The sequence below is a fragment of the Tachysurus vachellii genome, chromosome 25 (assembly GCF_030014155.1).
Source record: "Tachysurus vachellii isolate PV-2020 chromosome 25, HZAU_Pvac_v1, whole genome shotgun sequence".
NCBI lineage: Eukaryota > Metazoa > Chordata > Actinopteri > Siluriformes > Bagridae > Tachysurus > Tachysurus vachellii.
Window position 1 is genome coordinate 5,271,356 of NC_083484.1, and position 18,658 is coordinate 5,290,013.

Below are 18,658 nucleotides of genomic sequence, written 5' to 3' on the forward strand. Positions count from 1 at the left end.
TTGACCTTCTTATCAGACAAACAGACTTTTCTTTTATACCACATTTTTTAATCTTATTATAAAAAAAACAGCTATCTGAATTATTAGACAAAAATGTGGAGGCCTTGCCACCTCGTAGCTCCAGGGTCGGCAGCTCAATACCGAGCTCAAGTTACAGTTTGTGCTGTTCAGTGTTGCATGTGCTCCATGTTACTGTGTAGGTTTCCTCTGCATTCTCCGGTTTCTTTCCATTTCCCATAAACAGCATTTAGGTAGCTTTATGGCTCTGTTAAATTACCTGTAGGTGTGAATATGTATATCCCATCTGCCATGAATTCAAGATGCTCTAACGATTAGTTTCATCGCAACCCTAACCTTACTAAAAATGAATAAATGAACGATTATTAGACAAAATGTAATCTTCACTCACGCGGGACAACACAGATCTAGCTATCTTTGTAGGTCAAGTCAAGTCAAAAAGCTTTTATTGTCATATATTAGCCATATATAGCTGTTGCAGTACACAATGAAATGAGACAACATTTCTCCAGGATCATGGTGCTACATAATACAAAGACAGAGCTATAAGGACTTAGTAAGTTAGTCCTAGATACATAAAGTGCAACTGTGCAACTTGGTGCAAACAGTGCAGGACAAGACAAACAAGAAAGTATTATTATCAGGTATGTACTGATCATTGGTTGTACAGGATAGTACAGTATATCGACTTCTATTCAGGAAGTGGATGCCAAGTTTGAATGCATATATAAAGTCAAGCCCTATATTAAGTTCTACTGTTAAACCTTTGTACTTGTATCACGTCTCTGTGTGTATATCTACTTCATGAGAATACAATCATGATCTAAAATGCTGACAAACACAAGTGTATGTAGACTGTTAAATAGGACTCCACACCACCACACAGCACTACTTTTATTTCTTTGGCACGAGCTGTACGTGTGTGTGATTAGTCAGTGTGCTTGAAAAGGACACGTGACTCTCCATAAGCGTACTGTACCTTTACTTGTACCAGTGTGCATGTGTACATACACGACACTCGTACTTAGGAATTGTTAGTATTCTTTTTTTTCTGTGAGATCCTGAATAAATGCAAAAATGTTGGTGAATTAAACTAGGCGGCTGTTGCTGGGTGTACAGTGACCGAGCTGCAGCTCAAACGGGGACGATACACACTGAGTGGGGGGAGGACACACACACACACACACACACACGCACACACGCACACACAGAGAGAGAGGAGCAACAGCAGTAGGAACATGGCGGCGCCGCTCAGCTCTCGTGCTCTTCCCCCGAGTCCAAGGTCAGAGCCAGAGCTCACGCGCAGGATTTAAGCTGAAACTAACTACTGCAACTCGCGCATCTTAGGTAATGTCACGGCTCGTGCCGTTTCGTAGCTGATTTGCTTTGCCATTTTCTCTACAGAAAGACCTCGAGTTCCAGCTCAGTGTGGTGATAGTGGTGGTGGTTCTCAGTTAGCGTGCTAAAGCGGCAGCAGCAGCGCCGTGTGTGTGTGTGTGTATATGAGAGAGAGAGAGAGAGAGCGAGAGCGCACGAGCGCGCGTGTGTATATGTATGTGTGTGTGAGTGTGTGTCCCTCTCGGGTCAGTTCCGGAGTTCTTCAAGTGTCTTGAGCTTTTTAAACCGGTTGTTATATTATGAATGTTGTTGTGTTCAGGGCTGCAGCTCGGTGAAGGAAGCTTGTTGTTGTTGTTGTTTTGTGTGTGTGTGTGTGTGTGTGTGTGTGTGTGTGTGTGTGTGTGTGTGTGTGTGTGTTACGCTGTAACTCCAGCTCTGGGTTCTAGCTCCGTCTCGTGGAACCCGCCGAGAGTTTCGGAACAGATTCGAACTGTTGTGTTGTTGACTGAACGGAAACGCTGCACGCGCTCCATGGCGGAGTGTTTAAAGAGCAGGAACTTGGGGATGGATAATGAGCTCGTCTGTGTGTGAGGGATTGATGAGACAGCTGATTGCACACACTGTCTTGCATTTAGCATTGCAGCTTAGTTCTAGATGCTACTAACTCGGTGTCATCTAAACTGTTGATGGAAGTGCTTCTAATGCCACTATACGCCTAATCACTTAAAGAAACACACACACGCACCCTTCTAAAGTTACATAGCCTTCCACCTCCCTTCTCTAGTCTTGTAACCTTTTGCCTCCCCCATAAAGCCTCACATTTATTGATCTTGTTCCTAAAGCCTTATAGTTCTTGGTTTCAGTCTTGAAGCTTTGTGCATCTTGGTCTTTTTCCTGAAGGCTTGTTGTTCCTTGTTATGCTCCTGAATCCCTGCGGTCCTTGGTCTGTAGCCTTGTGTACCTTGGTCTCAACCCGTGCAGCCTTGAAATCCTTGGTATTAATTCTGATGTGTTTGGCTTTTGATATAACTTTTAAAGCCTGATGACACTTGGTCTCACTCCTGAATCTTCATGCTTCTTGGTCTCGCTTCTGAAGCTTGGTGGCCATTACGCTTGCTCCTGAAGACCTGTGGTCATTGATCTCACTTTTGAAGATATGTGGCCCTTGGTCTCGCTCCTGAAGCCTTGGGATTTTTATTCTCACCATTGAAGCTTTGTGCCACTGCCCTGCAACTAAATCTTGGTTTCCCTCTGTCTTGCTTCTGAATCTTTCTGCCCCTTGGTCTGTCTTCTGAAGCCCTGTGGCCCCAATTTGCACTTCTGGAGCCTTACAGCCCTCCGTCTAACTCCTGAAGCTTTCTCAAGCCACATAACCCTTATTCTCAGTCCTGAAAGCTTCTGCTTTTTTATTGCTCTTGAAAACCCTTGTCTCTCGGGTTTCTCAACTAAATCCTTATAGTAAATTCATCAATAATGAAAAGACCTGGTGTTAAATACAGTCAGTAAATATTTTAAAATGTAGCACTATGCGTTAGTTAGTAGTTATCGTTGTACTTTGTAAGCTGCATATCTATTCTCGACTGTATAGACAGTATAACTATAAATCACTGCACAGTGTTGACTTAATAACATGATCTGTATTTCTGAAGATTTGCTCTGCTGCTGAAGCATTTTGTGCTGTTGAATTTAAACTGGTTTTTCTAGCAATAGAAAAATGTATGTGTGTAACAGCTGGGCTGAAGCTTTAGTGTTTAAATTGGACATTACACCCTTCCCTTGATTCAGCATTTTAGAAGTAGGTGTGTCACATTGATTGTATTGTAATAGAAATCTGTTTATCCTCATGTTTTAAATCCTCAGCTCACCGTTTTTTCCTGATGAACTGTAAAAATTTTGTTGCTAATGTTTTTAGCATTGTGGTTTATACCACTTCACAGAGAAGTTCTTGAATCTGATTGGTCAGAAGGTCTAATACCTTCTCCTATATTAATACTCTTTCTAATACGTTTTATTATCATTTCTATTATAACAACCTACATGGCAGACACTGTACATAACCAGATTTTTGTTTATCATTTATGGAAGAAGTCTCCAATGTCAGTCATTAAAGGTCTAACTTTAAGGTTTCTGACAGGGCTGAGTCTTCAGGACAGAGCACCTTCTGCTTACAAAACCAACAGCATTTTGATTTATCACCTTCTAAAACTTTATTAACTTCTTTATATTAACTAATAACTTCTTAAAAAATAAGACATGTCATTCTGTACTGAATACAAATTCATTCATTCATTCATTCATTCATCTTCTACCGCTTATCCGAACTACCTCGGGTCACGGGGAGCCTGTGCCTATCTCAGGCGTCATCGAGCATCAAGGCAGGATACACCCTGGATGGAGTGCCAACCCATCGCAGGGCACACATACACACACACACACATACACTAGGAACAATTTTTGAATACAAATTGTAATTGGTAAATTCCTGTGGTATAAGAAGTGTAAAACTATTTTGGATGTGCTGTAATAATTTTTTATTTTTTTTTTGTGTGGCAACGGCTGCACCACTCCACCATGTTATTGGTAATTGTACTATAACAGTGTGTCCTTTCTGTTTATCTTACCTAACTGGTTATAACACATATGTCATATTAGTAGATATGAGTATCAACATGTAGCTGTTACATTTACGTAAGTAGATTTTCAACGTAAGAGTAATTTTAAAGTGTATGAGTTAGTCCTGTTGGAGTATGTTTGACAAAATGAGACTTTTTCTTTTGCATTTTACCATCATTATATTTTTGTTTGACTGATGTTTGAAAAACCTAGCCATGTTTGAACACTGAGCTTAGAAACCAGCAAGTGATTGTGATTTAACAGAAGTACACAAGTGTGATAGAATTGTTATTGGGTTTTAGCTGTGTGGGTAAACGTCCAAGAAAAAAAATCATGGAAGAAAAGCGCTTTTATTTTTTTCTGTTCTAGACCTCCGTGTTGCTAAAATGCTTAGTCACATTGGTGAGGTCGATACAGAGCAGGTTGTGTTGCTGGTTGTTGTTGCACAAAAGGAATGTGCTGACTACAGTCAGCTGTGAGGCCTTTGTGGGTCTCCTTTAGAGCCAGGGTTCTCTAGCTCTCTCTCTCTCTCTCTCTCTCTCTCTCTCTCTCTCTCTCTCTTGCTCTCTCTGTGTGTGTGAAGTTCTCTCTCTGTTATCCAAGCAGCTGGTGAGTACATGTTGAGATCACTGTCTTTTTTTTTTTAAGCTACATTTTTACTTTAAATTCAGTGTTGTAGATCTACACAATATGTTTTTCACACTTTTGTATCTCTGGTGAACAAAATGATGCTTCAGTCCCGAAATCCTCCTCATCCTCCATTTCGATTGAGTCGTTTCTTATATCTAGGGCAAACATTCTTACTAGGAATCCGCTAGATAGCCTGTTAATGTGAAATACTGTGGGAGGAGCGATAGTTTACTCAGTAACAATATTCAAATAATACAGTATATTAAAACAGATATTGTTTCAGTTTGGGTTTTAGTATATTTTTGTGTAGAAAGAGCAAGTTTAGCCTCTCTAAAGCTGGTACATTTCAGTGGCTTTGTCCCTTTCCACACGTTGAAATCTAAATGTCGCAAATCCTCTCAGGGCTTTCCCGGTCACATGACCGGTCCGGTGGGACGGGAAATGTCAGTTCACTCAAGCACTGTGCTATAAAGTCTTGATTTTATTCTCAACGCTGCTGACCTTTGACCCCCTCTGCTCACTTAGCTGTTTAAAACTTTGCCCTTGCTTCATAAGAACGTGTAACCAGCTTTGCGTCACTTCTATGGCCATGGTTCAGGGTGCTGATTTTTAACGGAGTTTAAATCAGGTTTTTTCTTTTCTTTCCTTTTTTTTTCTATATATCTATATTTTGGACTTTGCAGACGTTTGACATATGGATTGTTTATGAAAACCATAATGCATGAATTAAAGGTAAGCTCCTTTATTCTTCATGTATAACGATCACAGTTTAAGATTGTACATAAATGTTACTATTACTGTTATTTATTATTTAAAAAATATAATACATTTCTGTGAAATTTGCCTCGCAACGCCTTCTGACTGGTCAAAAAAAAGGCCCTGTGGAAAAAGCTGCCTTTATTGTGAGGGAACAAATTCTCTAAATAACAGTATAGTATTTCAATAACCGTTTTAACCAATTTTAACTAAAAGGCAAATGTCTAATAAGACAACAGTGCTACCAAACATTAAGTAAAAATGCCAAAACATGATTACAGTATTATAAATTGTAGTACAGCCTCAGTGTTACAGTTTGGCATAGACTCCGGTTGCAGCCATAATGTGCTTTATTGGGTTGTAAGTGAATTATGGTGAACAGGCCTAATTAGGGGAAAGCAGGGAAATGACGACCTTCTTGTCTGCCTTCATTAGCTGGGATGGATGTGAGAATTCTGTGTGTGTTAGAATGTGTGTGTGTGTGTGTGTGCCTGAGAGTGCCTGTTGCTGTTTGCGTGCCCTGCCTGTGCAGGGATTTTACTAATGTCTCAGATTACACTGAGAGCAAAGGGCATGGAGGAAAGCAGGCCTGCTACATTACTTTGCTGTTCACATTCAGCTGTAATACAGTTTCATTGACTCCAGTGTATCTCTGAAGCCCTGAACGGTTACTGGCCAACGATGAGCTTAAAACTAAGATTGCAACAGATATTAAGTGACCTACTATAAATTTGATTTGTTGATATAATGAATATAGTTTCAACACCTTCACATGTAACTTCTGTAACTATTTATAGATGTAATAAGGGAACAAATCTCTGACAAAAGAGTTTTGACATGGACCAAAACGCAAGAAGCTTTGTAAGACTGATAGGGGAAAAGGAACATGAGGGGAAAATCTCAATCTGTAACATGGATAGTTTTGGTTCTAAAATTGGATTGATTGGACCAGGTTCGAAGCCAAGTTTAAAATCCTTGATATAGACACACCTATGACAGCACCACAACAATACATCAGCGCAACAAGGTTATAAACCTATAAAACTGTTGAACCATTTTGTCTGTCCACTCTTATCTTTGGCGCTTGTATGTTGTAACTGAACAGACTGCATTGCATAGTGAAAAAATTGTTGCTTTTGGCTTATTCTGCATTCTATATGAAGTTATCAATATGGCCACTCAAGTCCTTCTTCTCTATTCCTAAATGAGTTTATAGCAGTATTAGCTTAACATATTAGAGTTAACATACAGACACAGTACTTGGTTAAATCTACAACGCTGATCATACTAATAGCTGTTTTGAAAGCATAATCATCAACATTGAAGCTGTCTGTAATGTTAAACAGCTAGCTCATTGCCAATGCTACTTGCTATTGTCTGCTGGCTAGCTTGCTAATGTTTCACTCTATTTAAGAATATGTTTACCGTAGTAGTCTTGCATTTAGTAGTAGTAGCCTTTATTTGCTATTTGCATTTGCTAGTTCTCCAGATTGCTAGCTAACTACTGTGCTTTCAGTTGTTGATGTTTCCAAGAATCTAAAAACTAGAGTGGTTAAATTCAAGTTAACTGTTTCTGTTATTAGGATTTTTTTCTTATTACTCAAATTTTCTCCTAGTCAACCTCCCACTATCTAGTTCTCTCTTCTCACATGACAGCTACCAACCAAGAAAGGGTAAGGGCTAACTTACTTATAGACGCGTGAAGCCAGCCATCACATCTTTTCAAACTACTGCCCATGCTACATTACAGGGCATCTGAAAACACTCTGAGGAAAGTGCTATTTGCCTTCCTAGGGAAACAGGAGCTCACCGACAACCACATTGGTCAAGTATTGCTGTGATCGAGAGTTTATTTTATAGGGGAAGTCCTAAAGGTTCTGTGTAATACCTTCTGTTTTTATGTCATACATGGTTCCATGTAGAACCATTTTAGGAAGCCAGTAACCTTTTTGAACATTTTGTTTTCTGTCATTACTCCTGCCAAGCATTCCTCCCTCCTCCCCAGAGACACCTCAGTTAGACATGTGCCAATATCCAGGGTCATGATGCTTTTAAAGTGCAGTCTATTGGTTTCAGTGGTCGAACATTAGCGCAAGTTTGGCACCAGGCCATGAGTCTAATATTTAAGGAAATTCCAAGCTGTCAGAGACAATGATGCTGAGGCAGGTGAAGCTGAGGTGGACCACGAGTTGAGCTTGAGGTTGATCCTCCATTAGGTCGGCATTGCTTCTCTTTCACTCCATAAAAGGGGCAAACGTGAGGCTCTACACTTAATATGAGGTCAAACCGAGGCCAAGAGCTTACACACACACTTATAGATCTCCATAAAACAAGCACTCAAACCCCAGTTTTCAATGGCCTTCAGACTTCGCTTCAACTAAATCTTGGAAGCAGAGATAGCTTAGTGGTTAAGGTTTTGTACTGGGGAATAGAAGATGAAGACACATTTCTAATATATGAATTTTGAAGATGAATACAGAAAACTGATTGGGTAAATAAGTGACATTTTAGTTTCAGTATCAATGAAACTTGATTAGATTAGGTGATTTTAAAGGGGAAGGATTTAAAATTGCACAGGGACCATGTGATTTATGTTGTGGTTTACTGTTTATTTTTTGTTCTAATGTTTTTGGATACTTTATGCCATTTGTAAAAAAAAAAAAAAAAAAAAAAAAACTTGGTTTATTAGAAATGCTCTTAAATAAAAAAAATGACCTGCAGTATTTTCTAACAGTTTTTGAGTTAAATAATATATGTACACAGTATTGCATTAGCTGAATTAGCTGTCATACGTACAAAATTGCATACAGTGTAATTTAGAAATCATAATAGAGTTGAACAAAGTGTTTAACACTAGCTAGCTCTTGTTAGCTTGCTAACTATCTAATTTTGTGGTCTTGTCGGTTGTTGCAGTCAACTAGCTGAACAGGTAATTGGCTAATTGCTTTGCATACAAAAGCATTAAATTGTTTGAAAATATGAATAGCTACTGACTATCTAAATAAATAACACATAATATTAAATAAGCAGGTATTACATTGACATGGGATTACAGTAGACACTAATGTAGTGTTTGTGGTAGCTGGTAAGTGGTAATTTGCAAGTTTGATGTGTGAAGTAGAAAAACAAAATGGATGCTTCCACAACATGTCTTTTGTTTGCTCTGTAAGAGCATGTAAAGCCTGAAACTACTGGTGCTGTTCTACTGTAGTCAACTTTAAACATTCAGACATTAGATGTGTGGATGATTGCCTTCTCAAAACACTGATTAGTATGGTGATTATCATACATTCAACAAAGTTTTGTTTTATTTAAATTGGTTGAAAGCTAACACTGCTCTAAGCTAATTTAAAGGTAGGGAACTCTTCAGTGTAATAGGCTGATTAAACTGGGAAGGAACGAATAGTTGAGAAGTTAAATATTTTAAATCGATGGCTTTTACAGTAGGTGTACATGTGCTAAGAAGCGATCCAACATAAATGAGGGCCTTGAAAGACTTTTTGTAAGGGTCTTCACACAGTTCTGAAGATACTGAGACCCATGAGGCCATCATTTATTTCAGAATGCTATTATGCGATACAAAATAATGTTTTCAGGATGCTAACTACACAATATAGTAGTTTAATAACAATAGCTAATGTAGCCAGCTAGGAAAATGCAACATACTATTGTTAGCTCATGAACTAGTCTAGCTAGCTTGCCAAGCATTGTTGTTGCTGTTTTAGCAGTGATTGATTGATACGTGACTATAAAAAAAACAAAAAAAACTCAGACATGCAAGGTACAATATTGTGCTAATGCTGTGTGTCAGACTTAGTACTTTCTAATCAAACCTAATGTCTTGTGACCTTTTAAAAGACTTTTTTTTTAAATTTGTTCTAACGTTGAGAAAGACGTCTATTTTACTTATAACTGTCAGTAACGCAGGCTTAGCCTTACTGGTCCAGTATTTTCTCTTTATTTTTGTTCCTGATGTCATATTTCAGTAAATGGCCTGGAGATACACTGTGAAATTATGGTTTATTTTAGAAAACCAGCGGCCAAAGAGCTACTTTTGGATAATGACGGTGTTTAACAGCTGGATGCTGTGATGTAATTGTAATGCAATTTCACGGTCGTGTTGTGCACCAGCAGGGTGATGACACGCACTCTCACATGAGTGTAATATACTCCGCTTTTCTCTCACTAAAGTTGTTCCTTCTGTCTGTCTCGTCTCATTACGTGAGCTCCAGGAGAATAAGCAGCGCTGCTAATCCTCTAATGTCTGTGTGGGCCAATTATCCGTTACACGAAATATATTGTGATATTCAGGGTGAACAATGATGGCATTATCAATTAGATTGAACATGCTGTCATTCCTTGTTTCCCAACAGAAGTAGGAACTGAGATAAAGTTAAAGTATGTGCCATCTGGTAGACAGAATGAGGAAAGAATAAAAATGTGAGAGGAATATGTTTATACAAGTGAGTTAGCTTGCAGTCTGGTAGCGAAAGTTTACCTTGTTGAATGGAGCACGGTCTCAGAGGTGGTGTGTGTGGTAACACGCTGGCTAGTGCTAGTTGTTTGGCTGACTGTTAGGCTTTACAAGATCTCATTTTAAAAAGCCTAGCTGTGTTTGTATTCAAGCCAAATCCTGAATGAAGCTGATTTACAGTCCAGCCACTGTCCAATGAGAGGAGCTACAGTTTAAACACACCATTTAAACCAATATTGTGATAATAACCTAACCCTAATTCTCACACACGCTGAGTACGGAGCCGTTTCCCCTAACAGCTTTTAGCCCTTTACACATCCCTGATGTGTAAAGATAAAAACAAACACTTTTTAACACGCTGAAGAAGACTAAGCTCACTCACTGTGTTTGTCTTTTGTGGATGTGGCATGAGGCCAAACTGCCAATTTGGACTTGAGCAAGAATGAGAATGAAGAGGATAAGTGGTATAAGGGAGAGAGGGAAAGAGTGAGAGAGAGGGGAAAAAAAACAAGTGTCACTTGCAGAAAAGCTAAAAGGAACCAAATCATTCTGCACCAAAATGAAACTAAACACTAGAGAGAGAGAGAGAGAGAGATATGTAATCCTGAGGCAGGAAGAAGTACAGTATGAGTCAAAGATGTCAAAGTTGATGTCACTTATAGATGTCAAAATCTATCTATCTATCTATCTATCTATCTATCTATCTATCTATCTATCTATCTATCTATCTATCTGTGATACAGTGCCCGATTTCTCGTGTCTCATATTAGCATCAAAGCCTCAGATCATTTTTATGCATTTATCAAAGTTTGAATTGTTTTGGTGGATTTAGTTATTACTTGCTCTGGTTTTGAAACGTGATTGTTTGTTTAATTTTTGTGTAAGTTATACTAAGGTAGACTGTAGACAAATGCACTTAGGTTGAACATCAGAATTGTTTAAAGCCGTATTTATCCCAGCATAATGATTCATCGCTGTCACCAGTTTTACACACATTATGAAAGCTGGTGATTCCAGTGTTTTTCCCTAGCATTACTATGCTAGGTGACCAACCCAGTAATAATCACATGCTGCCTGTCATGCAGAAAGCAGATAGTTTCGAACAGCATTGCCTCCAGACGTGCATTTTACCGCCTGGCTAATCTCAGCGTCAGAAACCTCTACCCACGGCTGATATCTCTCAGGCGCTTTCAGGTTTCATTCTGATTAGCTTTTCACGTTTCTCCACATGGGAGACAAAACCTCTAAATTTTCCACTTTGCACTATTAATGACATTATTACACTTCTGAGCTAGACATAAACAGATATCAAGTTAGAAATACAGAATGCAAGCTCCAGGTGGTGTAACGTTAGCTCGATGAATGTATCTTTGTACAAACATAAACACGCTAAGCAAAACAGTAAGAAAAATGTTAGCATGAGACAGGTGGCAACCGCACACCTGCTAATATGTTCCTAAGAGTGTGTGAATGCTGTGTTTTTCATATGGAAGTTGTTTATAAACAGAATTATAGGATGGGACATGAGCAGTGTGTTTAGCCTGAGGTTAGCTATTATCCTTCTGTACTGCTGGGAAGAGTAACACCTGCTCATCCACAGAGCTAACAAATTACACCGTCTTCCCCACGTTCATTTACACATTATTTGCCTGAATTTCTTGAAAGTGCCCAAACCTGTGAAACATATTTGGCTTATAGTGTGGCTTTAAAAGAAATCTAACATGTGGTAACATTAGGAAAGGACAGACTTTGCAGCGTGCTTCTCATGTTCAAGTTTTGTCGAGTGGTGTTCAAAATTTTAGGTGTTACAGTTTTAGGTGTTACACTGAAGACAAACGCTTATGTTTTTGACTTCCAGGATGTGTAAACAAGAGAACAAACAACACATGTACTGACTGATGGCTAAAACAAAGTTTTGTTTATGCTTTGCTTCCTTCTAAACAAATCTATGAAAATAGCAACTCGGTGGCGTTTGGGTTTAGATGACTGCATGGAAGTTGCCGAGGTTTTAAGTTGATATTGATGCTGTAAGCAGAAATAGTTAACACAGTTTTGTGGTAACATTCAATGTTTAAACAATTCAGTTCATGACCTATTCTTTTTTGGTTATACTGGTTTAATATTAGGAAAATCATTCATTCTTTATTAATTCATCTCTTTATCTTTAACACAACCCAGACCAATCCATCCTAGAAATTAATTATAATAAGGTATCCGATCAAGGTTATAAAAACGATCCCAGACTTTTCCATAACAAACAATTAAATCCATTAATAAAACACGGAATGCATATTGCTCACCAAAAGTCTGAGTAAATTAATCATTGAATCAACAAAGAGGGCAGGGGTAACTGAAAGAGAGACACCATAGCTCAGATAGAACAAAACATAAATGAGCCAAATAAAAATTTCATTTGCAGTTTATTTAAAGACATAGATACTCAACAACCACAGTTCTGTTTGTCCTTATCACAAAGCATTACAGTTGGTGGAACCCCAATGTTACACAATACCCTGAGAACAGTGAAGCATGGTGGTGGTAGCTTTATGCATTTTTTGGCCCCCCTTTGGCCTCTTGGTTGATTGTTGGCTTAAAAAAGCAGATTTTTATTACATATTATTATATGCACTGGTAATTTATACGCATAGGCATACGGTTTGCTAGTGCTGCGTGGCACATATCCTCTTCATTTATTTTTGCACCATTAGTCTTGTAGCTCCAGTACAAATCAAAGAGTATGTTGGTTGCTAGGCTAAATATGGGGCAGAAATTGTGTTCGTTTTATTAAAGTTCTTTAAGTGCTCTGAGGTGACACTAATCTTGTGGCTTTCTCTCACACTGCTTCAAACCTTTGTAGATTGTTTCTTGCTCTGGTTTCCAAATAGGGCAAATTTCTCATACTACATTAAAAGTGTTGCCTAATTAGGTGGCCTCCTCCATGATTATAATATTGTATCTGTTGAATGTTGTAGTAACCTACAGATTATCTGCACATGCCTACAGCCTCATTGTTGACAGTGGAGGATTTAGAGCTTTGTCTCCTCTCAGGTCGGTGCTCTGAGTGTAATAGAAGTCATCCCATCCATGATCCTGCTTCACTGCTTCTGTTTTTTTTCCTGCAACTAATTTTGGAAGCAGAGAGAGAGATATGATTTAAACCTCCTTTTTTGCTAATTACTTTCAGAACGTAATTAAAAAGGCGTACTTCATGTTACCATCTAATAAGCCGGAGCCGACTCCCCGGCGGACGAACAGGCCCTGAAGATGTGCAGGACACGATTAAATCCGTTACCAGCTTCGGCATGATTATCAGCGTGATTATTATCCCCCGGTCCTTTGCAAAATCTTTTTTATTTTTTCTCCCCACTTAATGACAGACTCATTCTCTCTGGTAATTGTTCTGGGATGAGTGTGTATGCTAAGTGAAGGGGATTTTTGCATTTACATTACACTTTATTGACAGCCTTGACTGTGGTTTTTATTTAATTTACTGTTAATGTGAATATATTACACTAGAAAAGTATATTAAGTAATCGTATTCAAAAGATTTCACAGTCTGACAGGCATATCTTGGGGTGGGTTTTTTTAACATTTAAGTTAAGAAAAAGTTTCATAAAAATAAAGTTGTTTTGTTGGCAAATATGCAACTAACAGAGGGACTGTATACTAACTGTAACAGTCATAATAATTTATTTACTCAGCCCGTGGGGTTGCAGTTTTTTATGTGTTTATTTTACTATTGTGTGTGTGTGTGTCGTACATTAAGGACACAATGTAGGTGATGTAAACCAATGCAACTACATTTTAAACCTCCTTCCAAATGGAATTTTAAAGCCATATTAAATAAAAAAACATCACTGAATTCCTGACTCTGCAATATAACAGTGCTTTTAACAGATACAACTTTATATAAAAAAAAAAATTTCAGTTGCTTTGGCTCGTAAATCACACAAAGATTAGCCGGTACTGAATTCTGTATTCTGAGTATTCATAATGGGATTTCTTGCCCCATTGCAAATATATCAGTGATCAATATTCAAGATTGAAAACTGACACAATTTGCATGAAAATGAGACATGTTACTTTAGGCAAGCAGCGTTTTCCAAACTTACTAACTTTAACAAAGTCACACAGACTTCTGTCATTGAATTATTTGTCTCTGTAATCATCTGATGATTTAACTGCTTGTGAAATAGAATATTCTGAATATTTACAGCTTTTCCTTACCAGTTAAATGACTTTTGTACACACACACACATACAGTATATACTGTATATATGTGTATGTATGTATGTATGTATGTATATATATATAATGTATATGTATACGTGTGTGTGTATATGTGTGTGTATATATATATATATATAATGTGTGTGTGTGTACAAACCCCCCATTCACTAGAGAATTTCGCTCACAAGCCATTTGACATAAACCAGTAGCTGATCTATATAATTGCCATGAGGCATCCTGCTTCAGGTGCTTCCTGATAGATGAAGTCCAGATTCTCTCCCTCAGCAGGGCGTTTCTGACTCCAGATCAGTTCCAAAGCTGCTCGGGGTCTTTTAATAGCTTAAACCCACCCGGTCAGACTGGTCTGGGTAACCTCAGCTGTCTCACTGATACACGCTGTATATCACACTGACTGAGTGAAAATATCACTTTTGTGGAAGTCAATATGGCATGAATATATCATGATGCGTGGCGTTTGTAAAGATAATTAGCTGAATACAGTGCACAACGTATGTTACATTCTCATATCAAACATGTCGGGATATGACACTTGTAGACATTCTGATTAAGTAGTTTAGTATTTGGAGTGACGGTTCTGTCATGATTTTTATGAACAGATCTTTTGGATCACCTTTTGAATTTAAATGATTTATTGTCATAATGTCTGTTTTTTTTACACAGAGAGTGAAGCTGATGATGCATATAGATTCCCACCGCTGCAAGAATGGCCTGAGTGTGTGTGTGGACTGAAACTGAGGTAAGATTAAATAGATTAAGACAAAGGCTCCATGATTTTGGAATGGTTATATTATTAACATTTTAACATTCAACATTTTGCTGAGACAGTCCTCATGGCTAGTCCTCTTAAATGTCCCCAAAAACGACTTTACAACTAATAAGCTGTAAATATTATTAATATAATAATCACTACACCATTGGTAGCTCTATTGATTTAAGGATAATTAACATATTTAATAATAAGCTAAATAATAAATAATAAAGCTAAAATAAATAAATTATAATAATAATAATAATATATATATAATAATATATATATATATATATATTTAAATCTTAAAAATATTTGTCATATCATTTCAGGACATAAGCAGGCAGGCAGCATATCACAAAATCTAAACCAAGGCCTGTCCTAGCTAGCTAGATAAAACATTAATAGCTGTTTAGTGTTTGGATTTGTCTTTTCTACAGCTAAACAATAGTATATAAATAGCTAGCCAGGCTGTTAACTGCTGTCAATGCATTCAATAGAACATCAGATGGGTTCTTTATGGTTCAGTCAGGTAGCCATACTCCCTACTCTATACCTGCTAGGCTAATTTTAGCATTTTTGGCTGTAAGAATGTGTCTTGCTTTTGAAAGAGAGTTTGGTGAAACAATTCTGTGTTAAAATAAGACATGAATGAAAGTGAGAGCTGGCGTGGTTTCTGCGGAGTTGTGACGCTGTTTCCTGTTTAACCGGGCTCGTGCAGTGAAAGAGGAACTCTTTCTTGTTTACACCTCGGCACTCATGCTTATATTGTATTTGTGGTTTTAATCGTCTGCCTTTTATCAGTTAGCAACAAGAAGCATTTTCCTATCTGTGTCCTCCAGGCTCTTGTTTGTTTGGTTGCACTTTGAGGACAGACCGTGCATGCGTGCATGTGTGTGTAGGAGAGAGAGAGAGAGAATGTGTGTGTGTGTGTGGGGGAGAGAGGGAGAGAGAGAGAGTGTGTGTGTGTGTGTGTGTGCCACCTGCTCTGCCTTTTTCTGCCTTTGCTCTCATGGGTCACATGACTGAAGAGCCTCTCACAATGTTGCCAGGTCAGCTGTTTTACCTCAGATTTGGGTTACTTATGAATGGGTGTTGCTGGATATTTTTATGATTTTTTTTGTCTGTTGGTACAGGTTTGTGCATTGTCCATAAATTCCATAAGATTATTTCTATCTCTACAATAAAACACTTTGGAATCAACACGTTAGTCTTTCAGTGAATTGGTGTACTCATTTTAATAGTTGTGCTAATACTAAGTCTTGACAAAAGGGCTGTTTATGAAACTGTGTGTTTAAATATATTTATTATCTTGTAGATATCAGAGCACATTTGTTAATTAGTCACATTGTTGGACCTGTGACAATGTTATGTGAGCATTTTGAGTTTTGAGTATTGGACTGTGTTTAAGGGTTGGTTTTGATTATCTGTACTTCTGTCCTGAGAATCTGGCAACCTTGGCCTCATGTTCTGAGCACAGTGTCAGAAGCCGGAGGAATTTTCACGTGTTAGCTGTGCGCTGCATGTGTGAGCTGTAAGTGTGTGTGGGCATGTGTTAACTGTTTGTGAGGATATTTCATCCTTTTTGGTCCTCACAAATTTGAGTTTTTATTTAAAAAAATATGCAGCCTTTATTTATAAAACTATAAGCCAAAACCTTTCCTTTTTATTACTGGCGTAGGTGTAAGCATATCTTATGTTTGTGTGTGTGTGTGTGTAAGAGAGTGTGTGTGAGTGTGTTAGATGGGGGAGGAGCAGCTCGAGATGCTCACATGAGATTTGCATGGCCAGTTTGTCAGCTGTCATTAAGAGCAGATGACTTGGAGGATAAGCTCCTCTTTAATCTTCTCTTCCTATCCACCCTCTCTCTTTGTTTCTTCTTGCACACTTGTCTTTCTCTCATCCCCTTGTCCCCTTGTCTTCGTATTATTTCCTGTGCAACCAGGCGTAACAGTTCTGACGAATTGGGAATGTTAGGAAGTGTGTATTTACTTTCTTCTTGGCTGCATGCAAAATCTTAAACTTAAATTACTCATAGAAATAAAAAAAAAAAAATCCAATAAAATAACTAAAATAAAATGGCAATAATTAAAAAAAATGATGTAGTGTTCTGATGTAGTGTGTGGATTAGGACACACCCATAGCCAGAGGCCAGTTGTCATGGCAACTTGTAAGCATTGTTGCGGCCGCTGAACGCATAACTTTCCACCCTAATAAATCATTTTGCTAAATAGTACACGTTTCATTGTTTTCAATTCCCACTGTTCCCTAGCTGTCAGCATTTTTTAATTTCTACTGCTGCTTAGTCGCTCTAAACTGCGCTTTCTATTTTCTGTATTCAGTAGTTCCTTGTTCCATAGTTTCCATTTTCTTGTAATTTCTAACAGAGATGAATTTTAACCACTTTTTCTTTTGTAATACCGATACCGAAACTGCAATTAGGAAACAATCCAGTGTTGTTTTCTTGAAATATAGTGAGAATTTTTAACAGGTAATTGTAGATTTTTCATTGTTCATTAGTTTGTTGTAACTTTGATCTTTTAGTTTTCATTTTCCTTCCCTGATTGTAAGCAGAGCTGTTTCTCCACAGCTGGAATCTTTGGTGTACAGTACTTTCTTCAAGAAGTTGTTCCCAAGCACTAAACATGTCTTGGCTGATTGATTCCATGTGGAGGAAATGGAAGAACACTGAGCAGATGATCCTTTTCAAAGCCATTCCTTTAAGAAGGTGTGATGATTTAAATGAGCAGTTGGTCACTAACCTAAACGTTTTCTCTTGTTGAACCTGGGTTTCTTAGTCACTGTGTTGGTGGTGTACCCACACACAGGATAACCCACTATAAACACCACACATGTCAGATGTTTGCCTGCTGATGAATCACACATTTGGTGTTGGACAAACTTGAAAAGTGGCATAAGGCATTTTAATGCAAGCTGTATTCATCATCATTAATTTGTTCACGCATCAGATGTGTGAGTCAGAAGCTGACACGAATCATTAGTCAGTTGTCTTATGAAGGAGTTGTGCCTGCATTAAATGTTTGTTTTGTTTTTCTGAAAACCGAACCTCAACATTTGTGAAGCTTGCGTTTTAGCTACCTAGTAGTTTGAGTTTAGTCTAAAGAAGCGGTAAATGTTCTGCTACATTTGTCACTCTCTCATAAAGCATTTTAGCTATTTTCTTTTAAATACAACTGAGTAAATGAGGGTCAGGGGTCTTGCTCAAAGGCCCAGCAGTGGACGCTTGGTAGACCTGGGCTTCTAACTCATGACCTTTTATTCAGCGGTCCAACACCTTAACCCAGGGGTGGCCAACCAGTCAGAGACCAAGAGCCACATTTTCTACTGTGTTTCTACCGCAAAGAACCACATCATACACATAGGCACACATGATCACCTTTTTTCCCCTGCCATTTTGAGAGCGAACTTGACACAAATTGTTTACTCAAATGATCTTGCTCCTACTGGGAAACTATGAGGTATTTTCATCCCACTCACATGCGCGTTTGACGAAAATACCGTATTGAACTCAAGCGAAGGAATAGTTTTAAATTTGTTTGTAAGAACAGCCTATACACATAAGAACATTGGTATGTCTCACATAGCTGTAAACAATGAATATTGATGGACCTCATGCAGTCTAAACTGCGATGCTAATTTGTATAATAAAATCAGCAAATATGTTAAACAACAACACTTTTAAAGCCCATTAGCTGGCATGGTGACTCAGTGGTTATCAGCTTGGTGTCATACCTCCAGATTTGAGGCGTGAATCCTGTCTCTGGCCTTTGTGCATGTACAAGTTTGCATGTTCTCCTCATGCTTTGGGG

At 38.1% G+C, this 18,658-nt stretch overlaps 1 protein-coding gene across 3 annotated transcripts in view; it reads left to right on the plus strand.

The window, feature by feature from the left end:
• Window positions 1–1,171: 1,171 nt before the first annotated feature.
• Window positions 1,172–18,658, plus strand: part of ncoa2 (nuclear receptor coactivator 2) — a 53,241-nt gene continuing 35,754 nt past the window's right edge. The window contains exons 1-2 of one of the 3 annotated variants that reach the window (XM_060862241.1): window positions 1,172–1,365; window positions 14,741–14,816. The gene's annotated coding sequence lies outside the window, so the exon portion shown is untranslated. Of the gene's footprint in view, window positions 1,366–5,174; window positions 5,332–14,740; window positions 14,817–18,658 lie in introns of those variants that run through there. The other 2 variants (XM_060862243.1, XM_060862242.1) reach the window with 2 other exon arrangements.